Below are 13,575 nucleotides of genomic sequence, written 5' to 3' on the forward strand. Positions count from 1 at the left end.
CTCCCCCATGGTCTTTGGCTCGTGGACCTTGTGGTTCTTTCCTTATTCTGTTGAGGTTCTACTGCTCTCTCCTTATTCTCAAAAAGGAACTCTCTCCAAAATGTCTCCTCTATAGGATTCCGGTAAACTAATCAAGACCCACGAAGAATGGGTGGGAATATGCCTCCATCTAATCAAGTTTAATACCTACAACTGATTGAGTCACATCTCCGTGGAGATAACCCAATCAAATTTCCAATCTATAGTACTGAGTAGGGATTAGAAGAAACTGTTGCTCCCACAAAACTGACTAGGATTAAAACATGGATATTCCAAACTCACTGCTCTCCCTCTCTCTACGTGGGACATGACTCCCAGGGGTGTGGACCTTCCTAGCATCGTGGAACAGAAATCCTAGAATGAGCTGGGACTCAGCATCAAGGGATTGAGAAAACCTTCTTGACCAAAAGGGGGAAGAGCGAAATGAGACAAAATAAAGTGTCAATGACTGAGAGATTCCAAGCAGAGTTGAGAGGTTATCCTGGAGGTTATTCTTACGCATTATTTAGATATCATCTTTTTAGTTAAGGCGTAACAGAGAGGCTGGAGGGAAGTGCCTGAAAATGTGGAGCTGTGTTCCAGTAGCCATGTTTCTTGAAGATGATTGTATAGTGATATAGCTTTCGCAATGTGACTGTGTGATTTTGAAAACCTTGTGTCTAATGCTTTTATTTACCTTATCAACAGACAAGTAAAACATATGCATTAAAAATAAATAAATAATAGGGGAACAAATGTTAAAATAAATTTAGTAGATTGAAATGATAGTGATCAATGAAAGGGAGGGGTAAGGGATATGGTATGTATGAACTTTTTTGTTTTCTTTTTATTTCTTTTTCTGAATTGATGCAAATGTTCTAAGAAATGACCATGATGATGAATATACAACTATGTGATGATATTGTGAACTACTGTATGTCGAATGGAATGATCATATGGTAAGAATGTTTGTGTTTGTATGTTGGTATGTTTAAATAAATTAAATAAATTCAAAAGAAAAAGCAAGCACATGAATATCATTAGCCATCGGGGAAATGCAAATCAAAAAACCACAATGAGATATCTCTTCACACTTACTCAGATAGCCATAATAAAAAAGACAGATAATAACAAGTGTGGCAAGGATGTGGAGAAATTGGACCCCTTACGGTGGGAATATAAAATGGTGCAGCTGCTTTGGAAAAGTCTGACAGTTCCTTAAAAGCTTAAACATAAAGTTATCATATGATTGCGCAAATTTACTTCTAGATATGCATACCCAAGAAAAATGAAATTTTATACCCACAAAAAAACTTAAATGTGAATGTTCAGAGAACCATTATTCATAATCGCCAAAGAGTGGAAACAAGCCAAGTGTCCAACAACTGATAAGTAGAAAAACAAAAAAAAGAAAACATACAGTGAAATACTATTCTGTAAGAAAAAGCAGTTAAGTACTAACACATATTACATGCATGGACCTTGAAAACATGTTAAATGAAAGAAGCCAGTCATAAAGGACCACATATTGTATGAGTCCATTTATGTTAAATGTCCAGAATAGGCAAATCTATAGAGACAGTAGGTTAGTGGCTGCCAGGGGCCTAGGAGGAGGAGGGAATGGGATTTGATTGGCTTTCTTAGGGTGACTTAAATGTTTTAAACTTGGTTGAGGTGGTGATTGCATAACTCTGTGAATACACTAAAAGTCATTGCAGCATACCCTTTAACGGGGTGAAGTGTATGGTTATTTTAATTATATTTCAATAAAGCTGCTTAAAACAAACAAAAAAACATGGCTTTTCTAGGATACATAAATCCTTTCAAACAGCACAGCTAATACAGTCTCTTAACTCGCATAGTTCTAATGATTGTGTGGGTAGGCATTTATAAATCCAAAGAAAGAAATCATAAGTCCCTGTTTTAGTTTTCTCATTGCCAAAGCAAATAACACACCATGGGTTGGCTTAAACAATGGGAATTTACTGGCTTACGGTTTTGAGGCTAGGAAAAGTCCAAAATCATGGCGTCGGCAAGGTGATCCTTTCTCCCTGGAGACTGTGGTGTTCCCAGGTTGGCTGCTGGAATCCTAGGTCCTGGGCTCTTCTGTCAGATGGCAAGGCCCGTGGCAGTCTCTCTCGGCTTCTCCCTTCTCTTCCGGGTTCTGTTGATGTTAAGCTCAGGCTTTCCCTCTCTGTGTCCTTCCTTACAAGGACGCTGTAATAGGATTAAGACCCATCCTGATTAAGTTGGGCCACACCTTAACGGATAGTCACTTTAACAACATGTCATTTTACCATGGGTTCATTCCCAGAGTGATGGTTAAGAACATGCTTTTCTAGAGCACATAGCTCCAAATGGCAATCCCCAATATTTTGCTACGAGGTAGCCTGGAATGTTCTATTTCTGTATTCTTGCGGTCGTGAACAAAGTAGGTAGTAAAGAACATTTGGTCAAACACACTCAATACACTTACACTCGGTCCCAGGTAGGCCATCTTGAGGGCCAACAATGAAATGAATGCCGAGAAGGGATGGATTTAATATGACTAACAAATTGTTAAATGTCTTAATCGTAGTTGTGGGAATCTTACGCAAACTCTAATTAAGGTGAGAACTTCCTAGATACTCTTCTGCCTCCCTGTTTATGCTGAGTGTACACTCATTCACTGAAGAAAAGACAGTGCTTCTACAAGTATATCCACTCACTACAGGTCGTCTAGTGCTGCCATGATTAAAGAGAGGGCGATGCTCCTCTCTGACCCCCAGTCCTGCTTCAACTTGAGTCTCTGAACTCACGTCAAAGAACCTGACTTTCAGAAAGCATCTGACCCAGGAAGGGTTATCATGTGATGTTTCGTACTTTTATAAAAATTGAAAACAATTATTTTAATAACATACATTGTAAAATTTGCCATTTACCACTTTGTGAATGTGGTAAATTAGGTACACTTCAGTGAGCATTAATTAAATTTATGAATGTTCACCACCATCCATTACCAAAACTTGTCCAGTCAACCCCAACAGACTGTACCCATTCAGCAATAATTTCCTATCCCCTCTCCCTCAGGCTCCTGGAAAACTCTAGTCTACTTCTAGTTTCTATGAACTTACTTATCTATGTCAACTTGTACTTGCTATGTACTTGCGTGGCCGAACTTGGCTTCCACAAGCGTCCGAATGCAAAGAAAAAGTCTTTCTCTTCTCTCACGTGCCCTAAAAGACTGAGTGTGGATTTGGTCTGTGCTTTGAGCTTTCCAATCCAAAAATAAGAGGTGAAGGAATAAACAACTTAGCCTCTCCAATGTGAAATGTCCGTAGTTCTCTAGAAGTCAAATATTATGAAAACATGTTAAAGAATGCCATAGAAACACCAAAAAGTAAAAAATAATAAAAAAGAATTAAAAAAAATAAAAATTAAAAAAATACAAAAACAAAAACAAAAAAAGAATGCCCTAGAGCAAGAAGATGGAGAGCTGCACATATTCAAGTGCATCTGTAATATCATTACATATATAGATAACCATAAATCCACTTACGTTTTTATCTAGCATAAAAAAATGGGAACTTCTATTGCGTTAACAACCAACTGAAAGAGTTTTAAGTACTTGTGAAGAAAGGATATACCATTCAGAAGGAAACTGATGGTGATGATGTCATAATGGTGATGTCATCCCTCTGCCTTTTCATCCCCAAACCTCACCACTTCTTTCATCCACTGATGCATCCCCATACATGTTTTTCTGGGGCGTACAGAACTCAAATCGCCACAGGATGTATGCCCAAGGAGCTTCCATGTTGGAGAAGACTTCAAGGCAAGGAAATGAGGCCCTTAGTTCAACAGCCTGCAAGGAAGTGAAATTCTACCGATAAACATAGGAGCTTGAAAGCAGATCCTTTCCCGGTCAAACCTCAGATGAGACCCCAGCCCCAGCCCTGACCTACACCTTTACTGCAGCTCGGTTAAGCTGTGCCAAGACTCACGTCCCTCAAAAACTGTCAAGTACTAAATGTGTGTTGTTTAAGTTTTAAGTTGTCAACGCAGCAATGGATAACTAATAGTTTCTGTCCCAAGACATAAAGCAATGTGTAATAAAAGAAATTTCCTTGGAGTGTTTTCAAATAAATTGCAGGCAAAACAGAAAACTCAGTTACATGCTACGTTCCCCTGAAAGGATAAGCTGAAGCTCTAACCCTAGCATCTTAAAGGGGGTGTGCTGTCCCCAAATACTGAGAGCTACTGACAATTTTTAAGAGGGAGAAGTCCCTTCCTTTGTTGCTTCTGAACTGAAACAGATTCTGATGAAACTACGATGATGCTAACAAGCAGTTATAATTTGCATCATTTGGGAGCAGAAAGGCTCAGCATGACACCTGTTTGTAGAGTTCCATTTCCAGATGATGTTGCTTCATCATGTCAGTCTGTTCTGACTCATCTGCATCACAATGACTGCAAATGGCAAAGCACAAGCATATGGAATGAGCTTCTGGAATAAGACTAGGATGAAACATGGCAGCGTTGAGAGTCAGAGTCAGTATTAGGGACCACAGAACTGCCTCACCCCCAACCAAATCATCTCTGGGAAAAGGTTAACAGTGAGGGGGGAAAGGGGAAAAGAGGGAAATACTTTCCAGAAAGTTTGGACACACCATAAACAAAATAATTATACCGGCTTTATTATTTACTCAAATACTCCAGGTACCCCTCATTCATTCATTCATTCAAGGTGGGTCTTGATTAGTTTACTGGAGTCCTTTAAAAGGGGAAACTTTTCTTTTTGACTTTTAAAAAAGGGAATTTATTAAGTTACAAATATATAGTTCTAAGGCAATAAAAATGTCCAAACTAAGACATCCAGGAAGAGATATCTTTTCCTTTGTTTTTTTTTTTGCTGTTTACCTTTTTTCATAAAATTTTATTGATAAAACAACCTACAAGCACATACATTCTTTTTTTTTAATTAAAAAATTTTTTTAAACATAACAATGTACAAACACGAACATTGTTACCTTATGATAATTCCATTCTTGGTATTTAATCAATAACTTACAATATCATCACATCACACAGTTGTATATTCATCATTATGATCGTTTCTTGGGATATTTGCATCAATTCAGAAAAAGAAATAAAAAGAAAAAAATTCATACATACCATACCCCTTACCCCTCCCTCTCATTGATCACTAACATTTCAATCTACTAAATCTATTTTAACATTTGTTTCCACTGTTATTTATTTTTAATCCATGTTTTATTCATCTGTCCATAAGGTAGATAAAAGGAGCATCAGACACAAGGTTTTCAAAATCACACAGTCACATTGAGAAAGCTACATCCGTATACAATTATCTTTAAGAAACATGGGTACTGGAACACAGCTCTACATTTTCAGGCACTTCCCTCTAGCCTCTCCATTATACCTTAACTATAAAGGTGATATTTATCTAATGTGTAAGAATAACCTCCAGGATAACTTCTCGACTCTGTTTGAAATCTCTCAGCCACTGACTGTTGGAGAAGCCATAAAACATCGCTGACATGGCTGCCGTGGCTGATGCAAGGCAACACAAAATGGCTAACCTGAAATCTGCCCTCCACCCTAGCAACAATGACCACCAATCCCAGCCCGACACGTGTCCCTGCATGCTTCCCAGCCTATATAAGCCTGTGCACTTCCTGAATAAAGCAGACGCCTTCCATTTTCCTCTGAGGGTTGTCTCCTGAGTTGTGTGCTGTGTGTCTGTGTCTGTGTGAGGGACTCAGTACGGCCGCTTACCCCCAGCCATCAGCTAACCAGACACCAGGGACCCCACAACTGATACTTTATTTTGGTCTCATCTCTCTCTTCCCTCTTTTGCTCGAGAAGGTTTTCTCAGTCTCTTGATACCGAATCCCAGCTCATTCTAGGATTTCTGTCCCACATTGCCAGGAAGGTTTACACCCCTGGGAGTCATGTCCCATGTAGAAAAGGGGAGGGCAGTGAGTTTGGTGTTGTGTTGGCTGGAGAGAGAGGCCACATCTGAGCAACAAAAGAGGTTCTCTGGCGGTGACTCTTAGGCCTAATTTTAATTAGGCTTAGCCTATCCTTTGCGGGGATAAGTTTCATATGAACAAACCTCAAGATTGGGGGCTCAGCCCATTGCTTTGGTTGTCCCCACTGCTTGTGAGAATATCAAGAATTCTCCACTTGGGGAAGTTGAATTTTCCCCCTTTCTCGCCATTCCCTGAAGGGGACTGTGCAAATACTTTTTTATTCACTATTTGAATCACTCTGGGATTTATCGGGGCATCACTCTGGACAAACAACAAAATCTCATGCCCTACTCAAGGTTCCACGTACTTACGGAGTTCAGTTAAGCTGTCCAAATAAGTTATATTAGGAAATGCACTATAGAAAATATAAATTTGTACCAAATACACATTTCTTGCTTTAATCTCACACATAAGTTAAAGTTTTAAAATACAAATTACTGTCTATTCTCAACACCGTGCAGTACTGACATTCTTTTGTTCTTCCTCATGTAAAAACATTTCAAAATTTGTATATCTAGTCACTCTCATTATACACTCTAGGTATTCCTAGATTATACCATCTCAATCTTTATTGTATATCTTTCCTTCTGATTTCATTAGTGCCCCCAGCCCTCCTCCCTCTATCCTTCTCACATTCAGCTTCATTCAGTATTCTAACATTATTCTATTACAGTTAGGTAGTATTGTGCTATCCATTTCTGAATTTTTACAATCAGTCTTGTGGCACAATCTGTATCCCTTCAGCTCCAATTACCCAATATCTACCCTATTTATATCTCCTGATGGTCTCTGATCTTAACTGAAATTCTCCAAATTCATTCAATAATGTCAGTTCATATCAGTGAAACCATACAGTATTTATGCTTTTGTTTCTAGCTAATCTCACTCAGCATAATGTCCTCAAGGTCCATCCATGTTGTTACATACTTAACTTTATTCTGTCTTACAGCTGCATAATATTCCATCATATATACATACCACAGCTTGTTTAGCTACTTGTCTGTTGATGGACATTTTGACTGTTTCCATTTCTTGGCATAGATTCCCTTTTCTAAAAGCCATTCTCTTTCTGGTATATTACATTCCTGCAGTTTAGCAAATTACTACACATCCTAATTCCTTACTTTCCAGTTCCAGCTCTTTGAGTAGGACACAGGATATTCTGACAGAGGCAGATTACCCCAATCTGGCAACTGCAGAGTTTACGGAAAGGCAGATGGATGCTGAAAGGAATTCATTAAAGGGATGGAATGGTGTATAGCTGTTGGAGAGGATACCAGCCAGGCCAGAAGTATCTTTATAAATATTTGGGATATTCCTATAATTTAAGCCTTGTATCATGGAGCATTTTATAAGGCCAGTTTGTCTTTCTTTTCTTTTCTCTGTGAAATTTTCTTTTATTAAACTTCATACGTATATAACCATATTAGTAAAATATAAATAAAGTACAAAAGGAAGAAACAATAGATTAATACTTTTAAGTCACATCAACATATTTAAAATTTTTTTAAATTTATTTTTGGGTGCATTGTCTGGGAATGGAACCCAGGTATCCCGCATGAAAGGTGAGCATTCTACCACTGAACCACTGGTGTTCCTTGAAATTATATCAATATATTTCTTAAATGGAAAATAAACTTATACCTACATATTAGTCTGTTACAGAATGAATATGACAATTCCTGATTTTGAGCCTTAACTTCTCAATAATATCATCAAAATGGATCTTCCTGTATTCATATTTGAAAAAGATCATGCCCAGACTAGTTATATTAAGTCAGTTTTTTTGCATGGGCAGGTACTAGGAATTGAACCCACGTCTCCAGCATAGCAGGTGAGAATTCTGCCACTGAGCCACTGTCGCAGGGCCCTCAAGTCAGTTTTTAAAATTTTATTTTTCCTTATGCAAACACTGGGGTGCCTTCTGCTTAACTACCATAATTTCCCACAAACAAGGCCCTGCCACTGCTGTGCTCACCACCACCATAATTTACTTGTTACAATCAGGAAATAATAATGAGTTTGCCTTAGGACTAGCAACAGTCTAGAAGAACAGACCTTAAAAGATGTGTTTAAGGGCCTGTGCCTGGAAGCGGAAAGAAATAAAAAAAGGCGTTTGGAGGTGAGTGAAGGGGGTGTCTGACCTCGGGGTTGGCCACCTCAGCAAATTCTGAGCGCTTCCTCAGACATCACAACATCTTCACCTGGAGAGGGAGGTTAAGTGATTTGTTCAAAGTCACAGAGCTTTTGATGGCAGAGCTGGGGTCAGAACCCAGGTTCCCTGGTTTTCAGCCAACACCTGTTCCCCTCAGCTGAACTGCCCATTATGATCATCCTTTGGGGTCCAATTATCCCTTCAGGTCAGCCAGTTTCCAGACAATTTGGCTATGTGAAGAATCTCCACAGCGAGAGAATTGTTTATAGTTGCTGGCATAGGATAATGGTCAAAGAGTTCAAAATTCTTTTAGTGAAAATGAAGATTTATCTCTTAGTTTTTGGCTCCATGTCAGAGATTCTCAATTGGGGGTCATGTGGCGATGTGTGGAGACATTTTCAGTTGCCACAACTTGGAGAGGGCATGCTACTAGTATCCACTGGGTAGAAGCCAGGGAGGTTGCTAAACACCCTTTTATGTACCGACAGCCCCCTAAATATCCATAGCATCAAGGTGGAGAAACCCAAGGCTAGAGGCACAAAAACCAAAATGGGAGCTCAGGTTGGACAGGAAGTTTGTTGACTGTCTTGACCACAGATGCTGAAGTGGGCTGAAGAATTTGCTAGCAAAGTAAGCATCCCTTGGCTCCTAAATCTAACACTTTTCCCACCATGGTTATAGATTGGATGGTGCATAGGAATTCTGGGCTGCTATTTCTCACCCTCACTTCTTCTGCCCTCCCTGCCTAGGCACACGCACATCCCTATCCTGAGATTCTACAGTGGCAGTTACCCCAGGATGGGCACCTTTCCTTCCTTGTCCTGCCAGGCATCAGCGGAGCCAACTGAGCAGATCGCCTCACCTTTCTGAGGCTCGTTTCCTTCCTTGGGCTGTTGCGGGGGACCTTCACCCCGATATATATTTTTACTTTACCCAAATCTAGTATTTATGAAAACAGATAAGTTTACACCTCACCCCCACCCCGCACTGAGAGCCAGGTCCTTTGTGTTCCGGAAAACGGCTTACTACAAAAGAACCATCCTTCCCTATATGACTATAACACTTAGGGATATCCCTTGTTTACCTGTGGCAAGGCCAGACACAGACCCTCCAAATGCCCATTCTTTGCCCTATAAACGATGAGCTCAACTAGCTTGTCTCGGCTGATCAATCGGAACATAACGCTTCTTAACCAGACTTCAAGCTTCGCTCCCTCCCCCAGACCCTCAACTCAAAGGGTGCCTCCCAAGAAATAGGCTGCTTCGGAATAAAACACTCTCAGATCTGCTGTTAATGCCAATCTTTCCCCCTACTTTCCCACACCTGGTTCTTTCTAGAAGAGAAAAACTCTTTTTGCCCACCTCTGAAGACGCGTGCAGGCCATTCTGTCGGAGCGTTACCTCTACTGCAATAGTCCTTTGCCATAATCTTTTCCAGTAAAGTCCTTCCTTACCAACCCCGGATTAGCTTTTTGACAATCCCACTACCGCCACGCCAAGGCTTCCCGCCGTGCGCTCACCCTGTTTCGAGTCCTCCGAATCCTCAGAGCTGCCCCGACACAGGGGCTGCGAACCACCCACCCTCCAAGGGGAAACTGAGGCTAGAGAGACCTGTCACGGCTTTGAGCGATGGCGCTGGCCCGGAAGGCTGAGATCTTCTCCAGAGCCCCGCGAAAGGCGCGCAGCACCAACGAGGCGCCCTGACGGAGTCCTTCACCCACGCTCCCGGACCCTAAGGGCTCTGGCTCGTCCCTTCCCGATCCGTCCGGTCCCCGCGGGACGAGGCTCTCTGTGTAGAGCAGGAAAGCGTAAGCCAAGGGTCGCCATAACAGTGTCAGCATCCGCTGCCCGACGCCAGCCGCGAGACGCATGCGCGAAGGAGCGCGCGCGCAGGGGCCTCTGGGAGGCGTGCTGCGTACCCCTGGCACCGCCCAGACGCCGGCGCGGTTGTCAAGGCAACCGGGGCGGGGCAAGGAGAGACTGAGGTTGAACTTTTATTTATACTTTCCTACGCGCCTCAGAAACTCAATTCCTAAACCCGGGAGCACATCTGGTTTACGTAGAAATGCCCCTTAGAAACCTTTAGAGGGTTTTTGATTTCCTCTTATGCCTTTGAGTGCTATATAATTTATTAACAGCATAATTTATCTGGTTTACTCGGTCAGATCTTGCAAAGACAAAATCAGAAATCTGAATTTTGCAGAATGAATCATTGAGGACTAACTGCATTAGGAAACAGTTCTTTACAAAGGGGCTCACAGTGCTACTAAGCAATGGGCTCGCTGCCCAACGCACAGAGAATTCCATGCCGTGACACTTGGATGTTGAAAAAAGATTTAGCGATGCAGAGGTCAACCGGCAAGGAGACAGGAGGTAAACTTAAATCTGTGTCCCCGTTGTGGGGCTTAGGCGGACATGTGGGGGCTAGGCACATTCTATGTGATTTGGATGGGTGAGGAAGATAAAGAGCATGCATAGAAGTTTTACATGGTAGATCCCGTGTCCCATGCTAATACAATGGCATCTTTTTATTTAGGGGGGCTTCTTTGAGGAAAGGTTACTTAAGGTTATAAGTGCCTGCAAATGCACATGCCTCTGGCAGGGGAGTTTTTCAGGCCGGGCTAAGCTGATTCGTGCCCAGTTCAGACAGTTTGTGTGAGGGTGGAGAAAAGGGTGGAAGTTACAATAAGGGGCCCACAGGTTTCAACAGCGGGATTTATTTACACAGAAAACTTTCTCAGTGCACTGGAAAGGGTTTTCTTTATACACAATTCATTTAGTTCTTTTTTCTTTTTTGTGTATAGATGTAGTCAGGACAACTGTGTCTGCCTATTGGGGTTATGCCCAGAACAAGGGTGCCTGGCTGAGAGGGTGGGACCTGAAATCCCTACTCGAGCCTAACCTCAGACCCTCGAGTTAGAGGCTGAGGCATCTTCTTCTCCTTTTGTATTTGCACTAAGTTTCCACAAGTGTCAGCTGCCTTCCTGCACATAGTTATTTTGCAGTAGTCGTCTCCACGGCTTTGGCTTGAGGGAACGCTTATAACATGCTATAAAGTTTCTAGTGTTAGAGCGTGTCTAGTTACACTCATGTCATAGCCTGGGTGTGGACCCATGTCTTGGATGAAAACTAAACGCAGTGCACAGAAGACCATACAGGGTGCAAAGGAGACCATACAGGATTGTGTAGAAATTCTCCGTGCCCCAGCAGGTTATCCAGGAAGCCGGTTCCTTCCATTTTGCTTTTCCTCCATCTCGTAGGGGTTGCCCTGTTGCCCTGTAGTTGCACCCCAGCCTCCATGTGTGAGTTCCAGCCCACAGGAAGTGGGGGGCCCAGGCTAATGGCTGTGTGTTGTAGGAAATGACCTCTATATTGTGCTTATCAGGTTTACTCTGATGCTATTGGTTCAAACGTACTCAAATGGCCACCCCCGGCGGCCAGGGTTGCTGGGAACCGTGGTATTTAGTGGGCTCTTGTGTGTTCTTGTGTCCCAGCTAAAACCCAGAGGCTCCCTTTACTAAAAGGCATAAGAGAGTGGATTCTGGGGGTACAATGAACGTTTGGAAACCCTTTGAGGGAAAGAACTGGCCCATAGCAATATTCAAATCCCCAGAACTTTCCTTCAGCAGATCAGACAGAAAATAAATGCTTGGTTTTGGTCTTGGTTGATAAGCAGTGTTGCATGGTGGAGGAGCATGGCTACAAATTGTGCCTGGGCCACTTTCTAACTGTATGACTTCGGCAGAGTGATACTGTCTCCCAGCCTCGGTTTACATGACCCCTTCTCAGAGGGAGTGGTGAGGGTGAATGGGGGTGAAGCTTTTAGCACACTGCTCAAAACTTGTGAACTCCCTCCTGCCTTTCAGCTATGGTCAAAAAAAAAAATCTTAGTTTTTACTTCCCAATGTACTCTTAATTTCAGGAAGCTGCACAAAAAGATATTGCCAAAGGGAAAAGAGGCAAGAGTACTGAAATATTAGTGTCAGATCTTACTGCTTTTGCAAAAAACGCGAGGAAGCTGTCTCCGTTCAACTCTTATGAGCAAAAGACTGTTAATTGTTTTGTTTTTCTTTAAACTTTTTATTTGGAAATAATTTCAAACTTATGGGACAGTTGCAAAAATAATACAAAACCCATACAGAGAACTCCAGCCTATTTCCTCCCCTGATACAGAGATCCACTAATTTTAACATTTTGCTGCATTTCACATTTGCTGTATCATTCTGTCTGTCCATCATCTGTCCGTCCGTCTGTCTAGCTATCTATCACCCTGTTAATTTAAAAATAAATAAAACTCAAATGCTGTCTGTTATCAAAGAGTGATAGGAAAATCATACAAGCCCAAATCAAGGAGCATTCCACAAAATACCTGACCAATCCTCTTTGAAAGTGCAAAGGTTGTGGGAAACAAGGAAAGGGTGCAAAACTGTCACAGATTGGAGAAGACCAAGAAGACATGAGAGCTAAATGCAGTATGAGATCAGTAAAAAGGACATTTGGGGAAAAACTGGGGAAATCTGAATACAGACTGTACTGTAGTTAATCGTATTGTACCAACAATTGATTTTTTAGTTTTGATAAATGTACTGTGGTTACATAAGATGCTGGGGGAGGTTGGGTGAGGGGCAGACAGGAATTCTTTAAATTCTCTTTGCAAATTTTTCTGAAAATCTAGGAATCATTTCAAAATAAAAATTCTTTTAAAATGTAATACAAAAGCTTGGTCTTACTCAGTGATTGCTTTTTTCTCTTTCGGGTGGCAAAGATCACAGCTGTCTTCCAAAATGAATGTTCTTTTGCTTCTATAGTAACATGGCAGTCCCCAGCTTGCCTTGCTAAGCCAGGTGTGGCCATGGGGCACCTTCCCTCCAATGGAAAATGATGGTTGTGAGCTGTGGCATGGGCTTTAAAACACCACGGATGTGTTCCTTTGTGCTCTTCTCCTTCCCTGGAGCTGAAACACGGACAACCCACAACCCAGCGTCAACCCTTCAGATGAGAAACCCCCTCTCCCCCCAGCCCATCCCCATCCCTGATGTGATGGCAGAGCAAGACATAGAAAGTACTGGATCCAAAGTGACCCAAATCGAGCTGCCCCACAGACCTGGACCACCAGCCTCAGGAAAGAGAAGTACTTCTGGATTCTTCCAACTTTCTCCTGGCTTGAAGTCTCCATTGTTTACTACTGTAGCTGTGTCACTGCTTTTCAGTTTTGCTTTCGAGGGAGAATTGAAGAAGTCGGAAGCAATGCGTGTGACAAATTTGGCACCCTGTAGCCCCAACAAGATTACCAGTTTCTTGAAGATTTGGGAAGAAGCAGCATGAATCAACCCTCAATTATTTGGAAGTAAAATTAGAGTGGTTTCAA

The 13,575-nt window shown here is 41.8% G+C and overlaps 1 protein-coding gene across 8 annotated transcripts in view; it reads right to left on the reverse strand.

Moving 5' to 3' along the window:
• Positions 1-10,064, reverse strand: part of YJU2B (YJU2 splicing factor homolog B) — a 51,434-nt gene extending 41,370 nt beyond the window's left edge. The window contains exons 1-4 of one of the 8 annotated variants that reach the window (XM_077121640.1): positions 9,819-10,064; positions 3,557-3,862; positions 3,132-3,342; positions 2,013-2,235 (exon numbers count right to left, since the gene is read on the reverse strand). The gene's annotated coding sequence lies outside the window, so the exon portion shown is untranslated. Of the gene's footprint in view, positions 1-2,012; positions 2,236-3,131; positions 3,481-3,556; positions 4,900-9,818 lie in introns of those variants that run through there. The other 7 variants (XM_077121641.1, XM_077121639.1, XM_077121645.1 and 4 more) reach the window with 7 other exon arrangements.
• Positions 10,065-13,575: the final 3,511 nt, after the last annotated feature.

This window comes from Tamandua tetradactyla, chromosome 11 (assembly GCF_023851605.1).
Source record: "Tamandua tetradactyla isolate mTamTet1 chromosome 11, mTamTet1.pri, whole genome shotgun sequence".
In the NCBI taxonomy this organism is placed as follows: domain Eukaryota; kingdom Metazoa; phylum Chordata; class Mammalia; order Pilosa; family Myrmecophagidae; genus Tamandua; species Tamandua tetradactyla.